The sequence below is a fragment of the Staurois parvus genome, unplaced genomic scaffold (genome assembly GCF_062004578.1).
Source record: "Staurois parvus isolate SC_StPar_1 unplaced genomic scaffold, SC_StPar_1.0 ptg000014l, whole genome shotgun sequence".
NCBI classification, from domain to species: domain Eukaryota; kingdom Metazoa; phylum Chordata; class Amphibia; order Anura; family Ranidae; genus Staurois; species Staurois parvus.
Genome location: NW_028317810.1, coordinates 14548235 through 14567782, shown reverse-complemented (window position 1 = coordinate 14567782; position 19548 = coordinate 14548235). Strand labels below are relative to the sequence as shown.

Here is a 19548-nt window from a genome sequence, read left to right as displayed (position 1 = left end):
TGCAGATTTTCCTGTGTTCTTTTGTTGTATCTAGACACCAAGTGGACCTGTTACATTATCTAAACTTAAATCTTAGTGACTAGCATAATTGATGAATACAAGTATGCATTTAGGGCATTTTGAAAAATAATCGCTTCCTTAATAAACGTAAAGAAACTAGTGAGCCATGTGATAACAATGACTATTGTCCTTCAACTTTTAGTATATCAAAAATAGTTTATATGTGCCTTTTTTATGACCTCTAGTACGAGACAGCACCAGGCCACTAATTAGACTAGTTATACTAATCCTTCTGTATTAAACTGTATTCTGACTGTACTGTCTCTGTTTATATTGTAAAGTGTTGTGCAACCTGTTGGTGCTATATAAATCCTTATTATTATTATTATTATTGTTAATAATAATAATAATAATATCTTCAGAGATTAAAAATAAAACTGTTCATAGACACGAGATGACAGTTTCCCAACACAGTGATTTTCTAATGTTTGGGGCACTTCTTGACACAATAGATAAGCAGAATAATTTTACTGAACTTCGTTTTTATGTAAAGTTTGGCAGCCCATAGATGTTAAATATGTTAGAGCTTATATTAGATTTCAGTGTATATGTTTTCATATACTTTAACGACTTGCCCTCCAGAGGATTTACCCCCCCCCCCCCCCCTCCTGACCAGGCCATTTATTGCGATACGGCGTTGCATTAATTTAACTGACGATTGCACGGTCATGCAACACTGCACCCAAATTAAATTTATATCTTTTTTCCCACAAAAAGAGCTTTCTTTTGGTGTTATTTGATCACCTCTATGTTTTTTATTTTTTGCGCTATAAACGAAAAAACAAAGACAATTTCTGAAAAAAAAAACTATACTTTTGGCTTTTTGCTATTAAACATGTCCAGTAAAAAATTTTAAAAAATCTAATTTTGTCAGAAATTTAGGCCAAAATGTATTCAGCTACATGTCTTTGCTAAAAAAAATCCCAATACATGTAAATGAATTGGTTTATGTGAAAGTTATAGCATTTACAAATTGCGGTATATATACTGGAATTTTTTTTTTTTACTTGGAATGGCGGCAATCAGGGACTTATAGCGGGACTGCGGCAGGCATTCTGACACTGGGGGGGAAATGACTTGGTGTCACTGACATCCCCAGTGACACCAATACAGTGATCAGTGCTAATGAAAAGCACTGACACTGTAATAATGGTACTAGGCAGGAAGGGGTTAACATGTGGGGCGATCAAAGGGTTAACTGTGTGCTGTTTTGCTGTGTGTGTATACTGCTTTGAATGGCTCTGCTATGCAGAGCCATGCAAAGCAGTGTGCAGGAGCTGACAGGGGAGAGATCTGTGTTGTTTATACACAGGTCTCTCCCCTGTTGTTAATACTCGGAGATCGCTGGGTGCCAGCGGGGAATCACCGGCCGGGACCCGGTGACTGACAGCCGAGGTAGCGAATTGCTATATACGTGATTTTGCGCACCTGTTCCGCCCTGTAGCAATATTTCTGCTACAGGGCAGCGCAGAAGTGGTCAAGCAATGTGCAATTTCTGCATACATTTCAAAGTTTATCATTCAAAAAATCACATCTGTCAAAAATGTCAAGCATGTCTGAAGGATTTACTATATTATTACTGAAACGATTTCCTACTAAATTTGATAAATCTACAATTCCTGAAATCTGGCAAGTACACACAACAATCCTACTATTTATTAAAATCCTAATAAAAGTTAGGTCATTTTGGTCTTCCCGGAGGTTTTTGGTGTATGAGTATGCGCCCCCCCATTTCCTGTTTAAGTTTATGGATTTACTATATTAGACAATATTCATGCTGAGGTCATCAATGAATGGTCAATTTTAAATTCACCAATTCTTTCGACATCCAATTTATTTTTAAGGCCTCCCCAAGTATTAGTCATAATTTGCTTGCACAAGAACTTTTACATCCTATCCTAAGTTATATTATTTTACAAGTTTGCTTATGAAAAATTTACAGGTGAAAAAAACTTGTATTGTTAGTATTTAAAGTGAAAGAAAAGCATAACTACAAATATTCTTTTAAAAATGTTAAAAGCCCAGCCTGCCCAACCTGTAAAAAAAGAGATCAATATACTTAACTATTTTTAACCTGCTTCAGTCCAATCAGGTGGTCCTGCAGCTCTATGTAAGGAACTGCGCGACAACAGCTCTGAAATCTAGGCGTCGTGACGTCACCCATAGACTCCCACAGCCCAGCTGTTGTTGGCTCTCCCTCCTCTCCAATGCAGCACTGACACAGTGGGATTATGTGAACAGACCAGAGAAGATTAAAGATAGGGACGCACACACATCTTTTTTATACCAGTTAGGCAGGAAAGGTAGTAGGAGGGGGAAGGGAACAATTTTAGGAATAGATATAGTTAGGCTTTTCTTTCACTTTATGTTTCTGTACATTTTCTAATTTAGCTGGGAAAGCAAAAACTCTCAATAGCAACATATCAATAGCATCTTGCATAGAATTTTGTTAATATTCTGAAATTTAGGGAAGCCCACACTACACAGTAGCAGTGAAGCCTTCCAGGCCCTTCTATAAATACTACATAATAATACTGAAGTGTTTTTAACTTATTCAACTGGATCGCAGCTTTTTAGGCATAATACGATAATACAAAAGTGCATATTGCTGTATTACTAAAAAAAGATTATTAAAGTGGTATTAAACCCAAAAGCAAACATTTATAATATTGCAGCTTACCATTTCTTACATTTGATGGTTCCATTCATTTCCTTTTTTAGACTTTTTTCTATTTTCACGTGTTGATCCAGCCAGTAAGTCTGCTGTTTAAAAGACAAAGCTCTCTAGCAGAATGTATCAGTCACAAAGATGAGCCAAACCACTTAACACTTATGGGGGTGCTTACAATGATCAGCTTTTATCCATTTATGTAAAATGTGTTCCCAAAAGGAAAAACTGTTTGCTGTAACGCCTTATAAAATATTAGCCAGAGTTTGGCCTCAATTTGTTAGTGTATTTAAATCTTCTAGTCCATCTAACACGCTCCTCACTGCAGGCTGACAATGCTGTTGTCCAAAGGTGCCCACTGTGCTCATTCATCCAGAGTGGGGGCATTCTAATACAGAAGGTGTGTTACTGGCCAGATCACCAGGTGAAAACAGAGGTAAAAATGACTAAAAAAACAAATGCAGCCACCACATCTAATTGGTACGCTGCAATATATACCATTTTTGGATTTGAATTTAATATGCCTTTACGTAACAATAGTTTGGACCTATACCCATGACTTCCTGTCACCCCACCAGTGGTGGCATCGGTATGGGTATGTTTTCTGGTAAAGGCACAAGGTGTAAGTTAACATCATCATAAAGTATGAATGCACAATTGTCCAATCTATGTCAGCACTCCACTCGGTTTATTGCAGCTTAGATGACATTCTTTCCAGATTTTCCTAAATATTTTGACTGCATGCATATTCACTGCTAAATGCAGGCCATTGCCAGGATAAGTGATATTTTCCAGCTTTCATCAGCACCCCTGAAAATCAGATACAATACTGGAAATCTTGAAATGTATACAACTTAACCCCACTCAAACTATGCTAAATAGAAGGTTCCAGATGCAATGGGAAAGGCCCCAGTAAACCTGTAAACAAAACTCTTAGGTCTGGCTCACACCACAATTTCTGTGTTCCGAATGTTTTTTTACATACACATTTACATGCATTTTTGATGTGTTCCAGTTTGTTTTTTCCCTATTATTTTAATTTTGACATTAAAAAAATCAGGACAAATGTGCATTCTGGTGCGTTTACATGCATTTCAGGGCGGTTTTGGTGTGACAGAAAAAAATGCAGCAGGTTTGTTGATTGCAGTGGTGAGAACTATGGCTATTGGAATACATGGCAAACACTGTGCATGCATTTTAATGCATAATAAAATTGCAGTGAACTGCATCTGGTGTGAACCATCCCTTAAAGCAGAATTAAAGATTAGTCCCCTTCCCCACCAGTTTCTGGGACCACCCACTCTCTCTCCCCACTCCATGACATTCCCCCCGCCCTTTGCTTGTCTACCTAAATTCCAGCTAGTTCAATGATGTCATGGTTCCTTTTATTTATCTCCATAATTGGTGGTATACAGGCTTACGTATGTACAGAACAGAACTTTTGTTACTTGTGGGCACTGTTCTGTGCATCAGTACTATGTGTACTGTGTTGATGAACCCCCAAGGGGTGTCCATCAATTCAAGCAATTTCCAACATAAACAGTCAGTACCAAACACAGTTCTACTGTGAACATGGTTAAATATTAACTTGACTAAGTCTAAAAGGTCTTTACGATGAGTGCTGGACAGACATTAGACTGACCCAACTTCCATTCAAGGGCATAGCCCATTAAGGCAACTTTTGACACTGGCAAGGTCAAAACTACTGAAAAAAGCTGTGGCAAACAACTGTGTACCTCAACTCTGCTGAAGTTGCATTTCCGGAAATCACCTATGGCTTACCTTAGTGTAAAATTTATTAGAGTTCAGACCCTGCCCCTTCACCCCATACATAGGAAGCCAATCATGTGCATGTGTCCAAGCCCAACTCTTAGCCATGCCCCCATCAGTCAAGGCTCCCTTTCCCTATGGGATCAAGGGACCTTCATTATAGGATGTGACACCAAATGCAACACATACAGTAATATTTATATTGTTTTGTTACCCCCAAAAGACAGGAAGATAGAAAATGAACTGTTTGGTTGACATAGTGATATTGGCTCAATGTTCCTCTGTTACGTAGCATCATCATAGAAATTCATTTGGTTTTGTGATTCACATTGTATGAACAGATTATATACACAAGTATACTTACATTTTGGATATTTTCTAAATGCAAAATTAATATTATCCTTAGGTCATGTTAGAGCAAAACAATGTACCCCACCCAAAGTGTTTGCTTCCAGGTTGCAAAATGCCAGCTTCAATGTAATGCCCTAATGTCTATGTATACCACAACACAACACAGTTATATTTTTTAGATACGAAATGTGAATTAAGACACTTCAGCTATATTATCATTTTACAGTCCCCTCTGTGTGACATGCAGAAGAAATGCAGAGCGTGTGACCTAGCTAAATGTCTCATTTCCATAGGGTAATGTATTCAGGTGGGCAAATGCACAGAAATAAGCCAGCATGAAGAATTGTTTCTCTAACAAGCATGACAAAGCATTAAAAAAGGGTAAGTAACAATAAAAGAAATTGATTTTAAATCAATTTCACCTATTTCACATGTATGGCTATTTGCCAACGTACTGTTAAACAGGACAGATTTGGGTAACCGGGTCCCTGTTTACAGTGCAAGGAAAAAAAGAAAAAACTAGAAAGTGAAGACATCGCTAACTAAATTCTGAAAAGGCTTCAACATAAAGATGTCCATATAAAACTAACTTTAACCACATCAATACCGGGCACTTTTACCCCCTTCCTGCCCAGGCCAATTTTCAGCTTTCAGCGTTGTCACACTTTGAATGACAATTGCGCGGTCATACAACACTGTACCCATATGAAATTTGTATCATTTTTTCACACAAATAGAGATTTCTTTTGGTGGTATTTAATCGCCACTGAGTTTTTTATTCTTTACTAAATAAAACAAAAAAGCCTGAAACTTAAAAAAAAAAACGCACTTTTCTTAGTTTCTGTCATAAAATGTAGCAAATAAATAACATTTCCTCATAAATTTAGGTCAAAATGTATTCTGCTACATTTCCTTGGTGAAAATGATAAAAATAATAATAATATTATAATTTGTATTTTTTTTTTAAATTGTTCTATTATTTGTTTATTTTTTATTACATAATTTTTTCTCTTTTTTACTATTTTTTTTTTCAACACACTGTGACCAAAGTAGTACAATGTTACCATAGTAATATTGAACTACTCTGAACAAGTGATCAGTATTTTTCTTTTTTTTTTTTTAACACATTATGATTGCTAATATCAATGTATTTCATTGATATTTGCAGTCATTGTTACTGAATGAAACTGATTCATTCAGTCGTTTGTTGTGATTAGCTGTGATTGGGCAAAGTAGATCATATGATACAGATGGGCTGTGATTGGCCCTGTCTGTATCATGTTACTGCTTTGACCAGTCACAGCTAACAACATATTTGTATACAATGGATGGCATGACAGGAAGCCATCCATTTTATACAATTGACATGTGATCTGCTGTGATTGGTCACAGCAGTCACATGACACTGGCAATGGGCTGGTGTAGGGATATGTCATCGGCTGTGTCCCGTAGACACAGCCGGTGACAGATCGCACCGCTGCACGGCCCCGCCCCGTGAGCGGTTCATTTTTACAGGACGTCATATGACGCACAGTCACAACGGCGAGTGTCCTGCCCGGCCATCAATCTGCAATAGGCAGGGAAGGAAGGTGTTCAGTTCCAGTTCAGACTTTGGCATACATGGTATTTTACCACACCAGAACATTGTGAACCAAGCTCAACACATTTAATTGCTACATAAACATGTAAACAAATGCCATTCTGGCAATAATTTTCAGGTGTATGTGACAAATTTTTAAACAGCAGGATCAGGCTTGGACTAGGTTCACACTTGTGCAGGCAATGTGGCACCATATGGTTTCACATACATAAAACCACCCTGCATTTTCTGATGCATGGGGGTGTGATTAAGAAGAAATGGCACCCTCATACGTTTGATGAAGAGCAGAGTGTTTTGCTTTGGGTAGGGAACATGTATGATTACGTGTGAGTAAGTGTGACCCTAGTAACCCTAGCATTTAAGTAATTATATAGCAATGAATATATAAATGTTGGTGTACATAGGCATAGTTGTGTTGAAGTCTCCTCAGAATTCTCCTTAAATGCCAAGCCAGCTTTTGAAAAAAATAAATAAATGTTAAGAGAGCTGAAGGAAGTGTCAATGTTTCTTTAACTTCTTGTGCTCCAGAGTATTTACCCCAGTTCCTGGCCAGACCATTTTACAGCGCTGCGTTACTTTAACTGACAATTTCACAGTCATGCAACACTGCACTTAAATTAAATTTACATCCTTTTTCCCACAAATAGAGCTTTCTTTTGGTGGTATTTGATCGCCTGTGCGTTTTTTTATTTTTTGCACTATAAAAAAAGCGACAATTTTGAGAGGCAGACTTACTATAACTTTGCAGCTTGTATATTTCTTTCTAAAGTTTTCACAGAGTGTTGTTCCTGTTTGGAACATGCCTCTGGCCAGTTCTATATATGTAATTGTTTGAAGTAAAAAAAATTTTTTTACCAAAGTGAGATAAAAGGTCAGACTTTTAGGTTTGAAGGCACAAAACCAGATATAAGTCATGCAAATTCATTGGAAAATTTAACTGGTTTGCTGTACTCAAAGGACCCTGAGATAAAGCCCCTGCAGTCAATGTACTAAAGTGAAGAGAAGTTTGCTTCAAACAATTCATCACATGCATAATTGCGGGTTATCTGACTTCACTGCACTTTAGTAATTTACTAGTTCTGTTAGTTCTGTGCTAATAAATCATACTTTAGGTCACTGGTTGTGATTACATGGAACGAAGTAACCAGAGGGGCCCTCCAGGTAGTTTAATTTAAAGCTCCCAGGGCAAATACCAACTCAATTGTTTGGAAATGGAATCCTTCCCCTCCCGCCTTCAACACATCATTGGCCAGTACAGTAATGAGCCTAAAGTGGGGTATGGGAAGCTGGAAGGAGCAGAGCCTTAAGCTGGTATTTGCATAACAGAGATCCCCCAGGTATTTCATAGATGTTGTCAGTTTACTTGTTTTACTTTGAGGATAGGTTTATTTTGAGGTGTTACAGGCAAAATCATCTTCATGCCATCATTTCTATACGTGTATAGAAAATCAAATGATTTTACACTCTTTGGGTTAATCAATGGAAGTCCCTGTGTATGCTGGAATTATTTAATATATACTGGCGTTGGAACTTTTCTGGTTATAGCTGTACATTTATGCCTTGGATCAAAGTCATCTCTAAGCCTGTATGATTCTGAAAAGAAATGTATATGGTATTTTTGTTAATACTTTTTCTTTGTTCACTCAGAAAACTGTGTTCTTTTCTGCATGTTCCTTGCACATTATGAACTTTGCACAAAGGACACATATGATCTTTGTGTTGCGGACTACTTGAGAACTGATTTACATTGAAAGTGTGCTACATACAGTAATTGATTATTTATGGATGAAAAGAAGAATAACATTCCTCTAATCAGACTATTATTTAAAAATTCAAAATTCTCCTTTTTTTCATTACATAGGAGACTAAATAGACTAGAATGGAGCCATACGCCAAGATATTTTGTGCTTGAAGGATGTAAATGAAGGCCAGAGCTGTCATGCAAAGGGTAAGGAAGCAGCTGAATGGGGGGTTTCTAAGTTAATTTGGGTTAGCATGGCTAGGGAGGGTAGACTGTTTGGGGTCTACTAGGCCAGGGCTGTAATCCATTAGGGGACCTTTGGATTAACTTTGGTTAGAAGTGGTCTGAAGACTATATCTGAAACCTCGGACTCCCTTTTTACATAGAGACAGAATCATAGGGGGCTTGCAACCCCCATAATAAGCCCAAGCAGCATACACATAGCCCTTTCCTAGCACTCCCCCAGTCTCTCAACACAGGAACTCTATGTCCCAAGTTACGTGTGGTTGTGCCATTCAACACCACCTATTCTTTTTCACAGACATGGGACAGATATCTGCTAGGCCTTCACAAGCTGTGCCCTCAGTGTCCTCTGTCCAGGGTAGCATTACCCTCATCCTTTACAGAGCACATCTTACACACTTTTCTAAGCCAAAAAACAGAATGTCCAGTCACATATAACTACTGTACATAGTTGCATGGTTGGTAAGGTTGAACAAAGACACTAGTCCATACTGGTGCAATGTGTGTGTGTGTCTCTACCAAAATTATACCAAATTATCTACCCTCTCCGTTGACACCAACAACTGTGCAAGAGAATTCCACACCATTACCACTTTACCCCTTAAGCAGTTTAAGATTGAACTTCTTCCAATCCAACTGCCTTGTGTGGCCTTTTGTCTTGCTTACAGGCCTTAGGTGAAATGGTTTTCTATTGCTAGAGTCACCATTCAAATATTTGTATATTGTGGTCATATCCCCTCTTAAGCACCTCTTCTCTAGTAAGAATTTGTTTGTTTGTAGTTCACTGAGGTCCAGAGGCCCCCTTATTAGCTTTCTTCCCTTATCTGGACTCTTTCCAGTAAAGCACATGCTTCCTGAGGATTAGTGACCAGAACTGGATGGCATACCCAAGATGAGGCTGAACCAGGGTTTTGTAAAGTGGTAGAATTATATATTTATCTCTTGAGTAAATACCCTTTTTAATGCGTGATAATAGTCTGCTAGCCTTGCTAGCTGCAGCTTGGCATTGCATGCTATTGCTAAAGCTGAACGTTCTGGCAATCAATCAAATGAAAATAGCTCACATGATTGTGCCATCATTTGTTTAGGTTTCTAAAAAAAAAAAACAGCATTTTGGATCAGGCACTTTCGACTGTGGCCCGAAAATCGCATGTCGCAGCTTGCACACTAATGATGCAAAAAACAAACCATTCGACAATCGACAAATATTTTCATTATTTTTTGGGCTCATCTATGGCTGGCTTAAGTCTGTGATCTACCAGAACCCCCAGATCCTTTTCCATCCTTATTCCTCCAGAGGTTCTCCTCCTTGCAAGTAACTTACATTCATATTTTTAGCTCCAAAGTGCATTACTTTACATTTTTCCTCACTGAACCTCATATGCCATTTAGTTGCCCACTCCTCTATTTTAACTAGGACTTCTTGTAAAATTGCTATTTAAGTTATTGCCCTTCTTAACTTTGTATCCTCAGCAGACATGGAGATTGAGCTATTTATTACAACTTCTAATTTATGAACAAGGTAAACAAAATTGGTCCCAGCACAGAGCTCTGGGGCATACTGCTCACAACGCTAGACCATTCAGAAAATATGCCATTAATCACCACCCTCTGGATGTGCTCCTGTAACCAGTTTTCTACCCAGGTACATATGATCTTATCAATGGAATCGAAATTAAATATTTGTAGGGTACTGTATCAAATGTCTTAGTGATATCCAGATATACATGCCTTCCTCCTATTACTTGATTTGGCATGGTAAACATTTTTCTCTTTAAGAGCATTCAGGTGCTCAGTTATTCTCCTCCAGAGTAAAACAATTTAGCATGAATTTCTCCCAGCTTGTCTTGGGGTGGGCTCTGTCCAGCGGATCTGCCTGCTCAGAAAGGGATCTTTCCGCTGACCAGGCAGGTGACAAGTTAATGTCCACTCCACATGTGCAGAGCAACCTTCTGTTCTTTATGGGGTGGTTGGATGTCCTGTCCATTAACATCCAAATGTCATTCAATCAGATCCACTAGACAGATGGTGAACGTGTCCCCATCTGTCTGATTTTGGCAGACCGGATCAAATGCAGGCAGGTATAAATGGACACATGAACCCAGAACAATGGGTGGTCCAATTGGGTCTGCATGAAAAACAGACAGACCCAATCAGTCTGCTCGTGTGAAAGGGGCCTTAGGGAACGCATCCTCTCCCTGAGGATTTTCCAATCCATCTTTCTCCCTCCTCACAGGAATTCCTTCTTCGCTCAGTCCATGGACCACATTTCTGTCTAGGCTTTAACCACCCATCTATATATTTTCTACCCAGAATGGCAAACAAAAAGGCAGGGACAACCCTAATGAACATTTTTTTAAAGTGCCCTTGTTATTACAATTTGACTTTGCTATTTTTACAAGCATTTACTGACAGTTTTTTTTTTTATAGAGAATTGAGATAAGATACTAGCACTTGCCTTACATTAGATGGCCCATAGACTTGAAAAGAAACTGTGAAGTACAACTATTGTGTTGTATTCCAAACAAGAAGAGTCTGGATTCGTAATAAGTAAAACTGCGTCCAGGTTTGTATTGTTTTACAAAGTGGTAAGATGGATGAGTTCTCAACTACTAATTTTGCTCTATTTTGTCATAAAAATTATACACAGAATAGCAGGCAGCTTTGCTAGTCCTGGGACACCTATATGCAGATCTTATAAAAATGTTTAGGCTGCTGAACCTAAGCAGGAACTGGCACAGTACATTAAGACCCCACATTAATGTTCAACTTTCTGAAGTCCAGCTCCTAATCAGTCCAGCTCCTAATCCACTATTTTCTTCAGCCCTAAAGAAAGGTAGCCCAAAACATGTTGGCTTATCTTTAATTTTGGACTTCCACAAGTGTAGTGATGCTTCTATTTTTTTGTCTTCCTAGGTTTTTATTGTTGACTGTGTCCCTACTAATGAGATTCACTTTTATATACTCCCACTGGCCACTTTATTAGGTACACCTTGCTAGTGCCAAGAAAATATCCCCCACACCATTACACCACCAGCCTGAACTGTTGATGGATCCATGTTTTTATGTTGTTTTTTGAGTTATTTGAGTTACTGTTGCCTTTCTATCATCTCAGACCAGTCTGCCCATTCTCTTCTGACCTCTGACATCAACGAGGCATTTTCATCCACACAACTGCCGGTCACTGGATATTTTCTCTTTTTCCGACCATTCTCTGCACACCCTAGAGATGGTTGTTGTGTGACAATTCCAGTAGATCATCAGTTTTTTAATTACTCAGACCAGTCCGTCTAGCACCAACATGCTAGGTTGAAAGGTTTGAATTTCAGCAAGTAGTCTTCACCACGAATAGATGCCTAAATGCATTGAGTTGCTGCCATTTGATTGGTTGATTAGAGATGTGTGTTACTAAGCAAATAAACAACTGTACCTAATAAAGTGGCCGGTGAGTGTATGTGATCACTCTGAAAAATGAGATGGAGAGGTGAGCAGAAATAAAAAGAGGACAAGACTGGATTTGTAGTTACAGTTAGCAAATTAACCCTCGCGTCTTTTTCTTTTTGGTCTGTACATATACTGTAAAGCAGACAGTATGCTGCCTCTATGTAAGTTCTAAAAGAATGTAGCCACACACTGGGATCTCAAGCATCTCAATCAAGCTTTGTTATGTCAGACAGATCATAGATGGCACCAGGATCCCTGTGTAGCTCATAATCTGTTTAGTACAATAATGGTTGTTTGAAAGGCTGGAGATCTCAATGTGTGGCTGCATTCTTTATGAACTTGAATGTGAGTGAAGAGTGCAGACACTCTCTGGAGCAGCCATTATACTTGGTGGTCGGTGCTTGATGCCAGGCTTACCTTTCTTCCTGTTTGTTGGACTTTGTAGCATTCTGCCTTTAGTTGTACATTCTAGTCTTTGCCAAAACAATAACATGTGCAAATGGTCAACATGGGGCAGAACTTTAGCAAATGGTCAACATTAGTCAGGTATTCCTAGGGTAGCATGATGTTTAAAGTGGAGCTTGCCATCCCAAATAAAAAGCTGAAACAAATTATAAGAAAAACATTAAAAACATTGACGCTGATTTCTGTTGTTTCCTGTCGGTGCCAGTAACATCAATGTGCCCTCCAGCACATATCAGGAACACATTTCGAGTACTAGACTTTTCCAGGAGGCAGCGCTGAGGCACAGTGAGGTCACCAGAACCTAGTAGACAGAAGCTGGGGTCTGACATAAGTTTTTTATTTGTTGCTTCTCATGCTTCTCATGCACCAAAATGCACTGTTCTGAAGGTGGTTAGGGACCCACAGGTAGAATTCTAGGCTAGCATTTCACCTCAGGGCAAAAATCAACCAAAATTCAGACTACATGGGGTCTATTTACTAAAGCTGAAGAGTGCAAAATCAGGCTCACTTCTGCATAGAAACCAATCAACTTCTAACCTCAGCTTGTTCAATTAATTTGTACTGATTTTGTACTCTCCATCTTTAGTAGATAAAACCCAATATCTCTACTTACAGTCAGACCATGTGTTGCTGAGGTTCTTAACCTCCCACGCTTGCTTCTTGAAAAAGGTGTGCTATGCTCCAGAGAAACCCAAGCCTGGGGCCTGTAGCTTCCAACTGTCCTGCTGGAGGAGTAGTGGAACAGTAAGGTGATTATCTGGGCTGGAGCATTAGGGGTAAAACTTTGTCTACTGTAGAGCACCCTGGAAAACTCGGTAGAAGCTACTGCCAGTGGAGATTACACACATACAACTTAGATGAGCCACCAGAACTTCCTGCAATGTCCACCGGCAGTAGTTCTACCCATCTCCCCAGGACATTTATCGGTAGGTGAAGTTTTACCCCTGTTTCTCCAATCAAGGTGATTGCCTTCCTGTTCCAATGTCCAATGAGGACAAGAACCTCAGCAACACACACCTCCTCACCAGGCAGAGCCTGGGAGGCAAGAGAGCTTTCAAGGATCACCCCAAATATTTATATCCTTCTTCATCATGCACCACTGTTACTAAACTTTCTAGCAGTTGGCCAGAGAGGCATTAATGTTCAAAGCTCAGGCTGTTCTGTCCTTTTACACTGGCCATGGATTGATCAAAATTCGGCCGGTTTAACTGGGACCGGCTGAGTTTCGATTCATGTGTGGCTGTCCCTGCTTGACAGAAGTTGATTGTTAGATCCACTTCTGTTGAATGAACAATCTAGAAAACTGTTGTCGATCTGTGGCAGAAGCTGCTGATCAATGTAGTGTGACATCGGAGAGTCCAGCTGTCTGAATACAATGCTCCACTGGCTGAAAAAAAGAACCATCTATGGACAGCTTTACATTACTTCCAGTGTAATAATACCTCTGAGTTTATGAAGGACCTCAGGACAGCAGAACTATCAGTCCATGCTCACAACCCAAATTTTAGTCTAGGCACTCTACTGCTTAGGGTAGAGTCCCTACATTTATTACTTCTTTACATTAAAACCCGAATCAAGACTAAATCAGGACTCAATTGACTCAATTCCCCCATCCAAACACTCAATGTGCATGTCATAATCCTCCCCACTGAGCTATTGTATTCTGACCACCATCAGTAGCCTGCAGCACTGATCAAGAAGGGAAAATCCAACAGGGTGGATATACAGATGTCAATTGGTAGATCAACTTCTGTACAACTGCAGGGACCACACACAGATTTAAATTCAGCTGGTCCCCACTATACCAGCATGAATTTAAATCCATGCATGGCTGGCTTTAGACACTGCTATTGTCTTTCTTTTTTTCACATAAAAAGTAACATTTTAAGTTTGTAGTTCTTTGGTGGAACTGGCATAAAAGCAAGACCATCAAAATATGACATGTTGGCCAACAATGGTGTGCAGGTACTTACTTTGTTACTTTTTTACTCCCTCCAAAAATAACTCACAGAATCAATATATATTACTACATAGCATACAGGTTGATTTCTAAATGTACTTTCTAGTTCAAAGGCCTAAGCTGAATATGGATTGTCAAATAAATATTTGAATATCCAGTGCTTTCCAAAGCATTATTATTTAGTTAATCCAATTACCTTTAATTGTCTGGACAAACCAAAGGTTGGGGTGTTCTGTCTTCTCTTTATGGCCCATTGAAATAATTAAATATAAATGAAATTAACTCCCAGACAGATATATTGATTGTAGGTTTAGATGAGATTCCCATAGGTCAAATTTTACAGATCTGTAGGTTAGATTACCAAAGCCCTGCACCAAGAATCCTATCACCCCAGTTAAATACTTTTCATCTTTCAATGTACAGTCTCTAAAAACAGCTGAAAACAGCCTCTTGTCATTAGACATTTATAAGAAAAACAGATCTTGGTGATGGTTGCCAGTCAATTCTCCTGTGCTGCAGTAAGATAATTAAATATGGCATCTGTTTGGTCGATGTGGAAAATCTGACCAGTTCTGCCTTCAGAGACTTTAGATCATGAGAGGGTCCAGTATTAACAACATGAAACTATGCTAGCATGAAACCATAAATCAATTATGCAATAGAATTTCAAACAAGGTTGATTGAAGGCTTATATGAATTAATACTCTCCATATTCAAGTCTTGTTTGTGCACAAGAGTGCACAAGAGTGTGAGCTGAATCGATATTGAATTCTCATTGTATAAAGCTATTATAAAGAGGAAGTCAGCCAATACATTAATAAAAAAAATTTGAAGACGGGAGAGATCTAGTGCTGCTGTCTTCTGTGAAAGGGTTTACTTAGGGGTGTATTAATAAAACACTCACCAAGCTATCTGTCTTACTAAACAGAATATCCATGTGTTCTGTGTGAATGTGGGCAAAATCCAATGTTCTTAGACAAATGTTATTTTCTCTCCAGGTTGAATCTTACTCATTCATAATAAAAATATAGAATGGTTTGGGAAAATACTGTATTATGTCTGCTAGATGGAGCTAATGATCATAGTAAATAGGATTTTATTTCCTATGATCATCAGTTCCATCTAGTGGCAATAATGCAGTATTTCCTAATTCACTCTATTCTGTATGAATGAATAACACTTGGAAAGAAAATAGCCTACTGGCAGTCAATGTCCCAATTTGCACATGTATTTTCACAGAATGAATAGCCCTCCAAATTTTTATAAATACACATAAACAGCACCTCTTGAATGACCTTCCTATTCACATGAACGTGGAGTATACTGACTCAAGTATTTTTTGTATTTACTATTCATGAACGTGCCTTCTTCTGCTACGCAGGTTAATATGTACTATGCATTATTTTGTATTATTTTACATATGTGTACAGCAGATTTTCATAAAGATATATAGGCATATAATTACAGTAATATACAGAAGTTTAGCTTGAGTTTACATCAAATACCAGCATTCGATTAAAACAATTCTTTGTGCCTGGCTGGGTATTTAGTATAAACTCTGGCAAGGGTGAAAATTACTCTTCTGAATAATAAAAAACCCTTACTATCCAATTTACATATATGCTCACACAAAAAGGCTAATACATAAATCTGAAAAAATATGGAACACAAAAATTGAACTGCAGCCAATAACTTTCACCTTTCATTTTACGGATTGATTGCTATGGGCGTCTACTTCTTTTCTAATGTTTTAGTGAATCAGAACCAATACGATTGTTTTCTGGGTGGTTTAGTATTCTCAGCTGTTCTGTATTGGATTCAGGGCTAAATTACAAGGATGGTTTAATCTAATCATGCTGCTGAGCAATTAAAATTCATGCTGTCAGTCACCTTAATTTCAGTACATTGAAATCAATTTGTTGTGAATGAGGCAATTGACAGTACGTTTTTAAACCACTCAACATGATGATGATAATGGCAATGTAGTTTAGCCAATGTGAAGATGATTGTTAAATACTGTCTTGTCACCTAATATTTTTAACCATTAGAAAGTGTTAAATATTTATACATTGTCACTTAGTTTCATATGTATTGAAAAAATTATTTTAAAATGTTTGAATCTTTCTTTAATTGAATGCGGCACTTTCACCTGTATCTCTGTCTGTATTTGCTCTATATATAGTTCACATGTGCAGTACAGAGTGACAGCTAGCCCTGTGACAGTGGCAGCAGTGCTACAGACCAATGGATGACCCTGTTCTTTCATGTCAATCACAATGTGACACTCTACTACAATAAGTAACTGCGGCAGGTTATATAATAAACATATAATGAAATATTAGACTAGACATCCGTCAATGGTGCTGTACTCCCTAGGAATACATGTCGCAAGTTATGCATTTAAATGCCTTAGTGCGATCAAGTAAGTTTCTCAGTGCAGATGCTAAATGGCCAATGTGCTCAGCCATACGAATTGCACCAATTACTGCTTTTTCAACAGAGAGGATCTGACAGATGCCCCTGGCTTTGCATGCTTCCAGCACAGCAGAACATTTTAGTGTTCAGAACATAGTAATGTTTTATCTAGCCTTTTAATTGCCATGTTCTGGATCATTGTACGAATACAGCAAGTACAGGGTGCACATACCTATCCCATTAGGCATGATGCTTACACCTGCATTCTGTCATATCCCAATCTGCATTGCACAGTGAACCTGTCTTCAGGCTTCTTTCATTTTGGGTCTAGTTACCAAGTTTATCGACATTATGTTGTTATAGTAGTGATGGTAAAAACAGAATTCTCTTACCTTAAAAGAGGGAATATATCTCAGAGCTTGCTCAGAGCTCTTCTTGGCTTTTTCAGAGCATGCAGAAACTGACATTGGCAAGACTGCGAATTCTTTGCATTGTATTCCACTCAGAGTATTTAAGACTGTGATGAAGAGAGGAGGAGGGGGTAGGTGTATTTGAAGGGAGGCTACAGAGAGAGAACTGCTAGTCCTGGGTTTGCAGCAGAGAACACAGCCAGCTCCCTACAGCTGCATGCAGTATTGATGAAGTAAGTCAGGATGCAAGCACAGCAAGAATTGTCAAACACTCTGACCCCTCCCACCCAGTCTATCCCCTAGCGTGAACCAGCTCTACTTCCAAGATAAGAAATCTCTGGAGTAATAAACCTTGTGTCACTCTCCACTTAGGAGAATCACACCTGAGCGGCTGACAAAAAAAGATTGCTTATCTCACCAGAGAATATATTGGGTCACCAACACCATCTTTGTAGTATAAACTGCCTAGGGACATTGGCTAGTGACCCAATAGTACATGATGTAACACACGCAATTGTTTCAGTCGAGTATTCATGTTTATGTAGTGAGTGCACTCACCCAGCACCAGCACCTGCCTTATCTTGAGAGAACTATAACCGGTTGTTAAAACCAGTTCAGATAGTTCAAATTTCCTTTAGAAATGACCAACCAGAAGTATCCTGGAATGTGTAGATGTGCTGCATGCATGGTAAGAGGTTTGTTACTGTTTCAATGTTATGTTATGAGTCAGCCTAGACTAAATCACAATGTCACCTCAGGACAGGCAGGGAGGTTCTACAGGTCAGGGCTTCTGGAGCCCTACCACCTTTCTAGAAACTAGAGAATGTTCTGGAACGGGAGAGGAGGCCCAGATCGGCATGTTTGAGGGACCATGGCCAGTCCCCAGGCAGGAGACTGGGCATGGTGACCAGGGCAACCCTCAAATATGACAGAGCCTGGGGAGAGAGGGGAGTCAGGTGGAAGATGAATTGAGAGAAAACTGGAGTGTGGAGCCTGGGAGGGGGCCCCAGGGAGGGAAGCCTACCTATAGGCTGGTTGCTTGACAGGAGGATCTCCAGTGCCCAAAGTCTCCTAGGGAGGACATTCTAAGTAGCAGGGAAGGAGCCAGCCCAGTGCAAGATCTGAAAGTAGCTAATAACCCACCATGCCGACAAAGCAAGACAGTGTGTGTACTCCTACACCCCCTGGGCCAGATAAGGGGAGAAGGAGAAGGCTGTAATGTACAGCGCTGAGTGAACTGTTGGTGCTTTATAAATACTGTATAATAATAATAATAATTTAAAAAAAGGAGATCAGGTGCAATACCCAACTAATCTTCATTCGGGACTATTTGACTGCAAGCTCTTGGGGCCCCCTTGCTCAGGGAAACCCTCAGCACGGCTGGGTGAAGAGGATGATTCATCTGAGGAGGTACACCAAAAAAGGGACAGTGCTTTATTTTTGGTAATCCACATTGTTTGTACATAGTTGCTGAGAAGTTTGTCCTCAAGTTCTACATTTTCTTGGGCATCCCATATACCCCTAGACCCCATCCAAGTTGTTAACCCCTTAATAAAAACCACTAAAAAAACATCTCAAGGGCTGTTTTACTGGCTGTGAAAGTACATATGTGGAAAAATGTGTTTTGCCTGGCCGTGCAAAGCTTAGAGGGACTTAATCAAATCCAGCTGCATTTATGAAGGTAGTGCTGCAAATAAATGAAAAGTGAAATCGTAGATGGAATTCCCTTGCCCATTCCCTGCCCTCCTCATAATTCACATACCAGACATCTAGTCAGAAAATAATGGCCATCCCTTGTACATGTGCAAAGCATGGTATGGTCAAGCCATTACCTCCAATGGCTGGTCCAAATGCTTTCATGGTGAATGAGATACCATTTGTACTTATGTCTTTGATCAGGAGATTAAGCAGAAGCTAATCTAAGGAATTTGATTAATGATATCAATTTTTAATGTGTGCATATTTATCATATCCATTGTTTAGAAGATTTGAGTAGTTGTCATTAGATTACACCCCCTATAGTCACAAGGGATGGTCTTAAATTACTCAAATTATCAAATTATGTGGCCACGTATAACCTTACACAGAATGTAACCAAATACTTTATGCGCACCCTAAGTGCCAGTGGAAAATAGAAAGCTTGAATCTAATTGGGTGCATCAGACCACACAGACACTGCTTTGTTTTTTTATAATAATAATAAATAATAATAATATTTCATTATTGATATTAGAATTATATTATTAAAGCGCCTACCAAGTTGGTGTTGGGTTCTTTGAAGGATTTGTTATAAGCCTGGGTGAATAGTTTCATGAGTCTACATTTGAAAACACCCAAACAAGGTGCTTTCCTGTCAAAGGATAGCAGTGAGTTTCAGTAGTTGAGTGCTGCATGACAGAATGCACAAAATCCAAAAGATTT

The 19548-nt window shown here is 39.0% G+C and overlaps 1 protein-coding gene across 4 annotated transcripts in view; it reads right to left on the bottom strand.

Annotated features, from left to right (window-relative positions):
* AIFM3 (AIF family member 3) overlaps nt 1-17381 on the bottom strand; it is a 93778-nt gene extending 76397 nt beyond the window's left edge. For 2 of the 4 annotated variants that reach the window (XM_089677645.1, XM_089677651.1), the window contains exon 1: nt 17110-17381. The gene's annotated coding sequence lies outside the window, so the exon portion shown is untranslated. The remainder of the gene's footprint in view (nt 1-17109) is intronic. The other 2 variants (XM_089677658.1, XM_089677665.1) reach the window with 1 other exon arrangement.
* Between the last annotated feature and the right edge of the window lie 2167 nt (nt 17382-19548).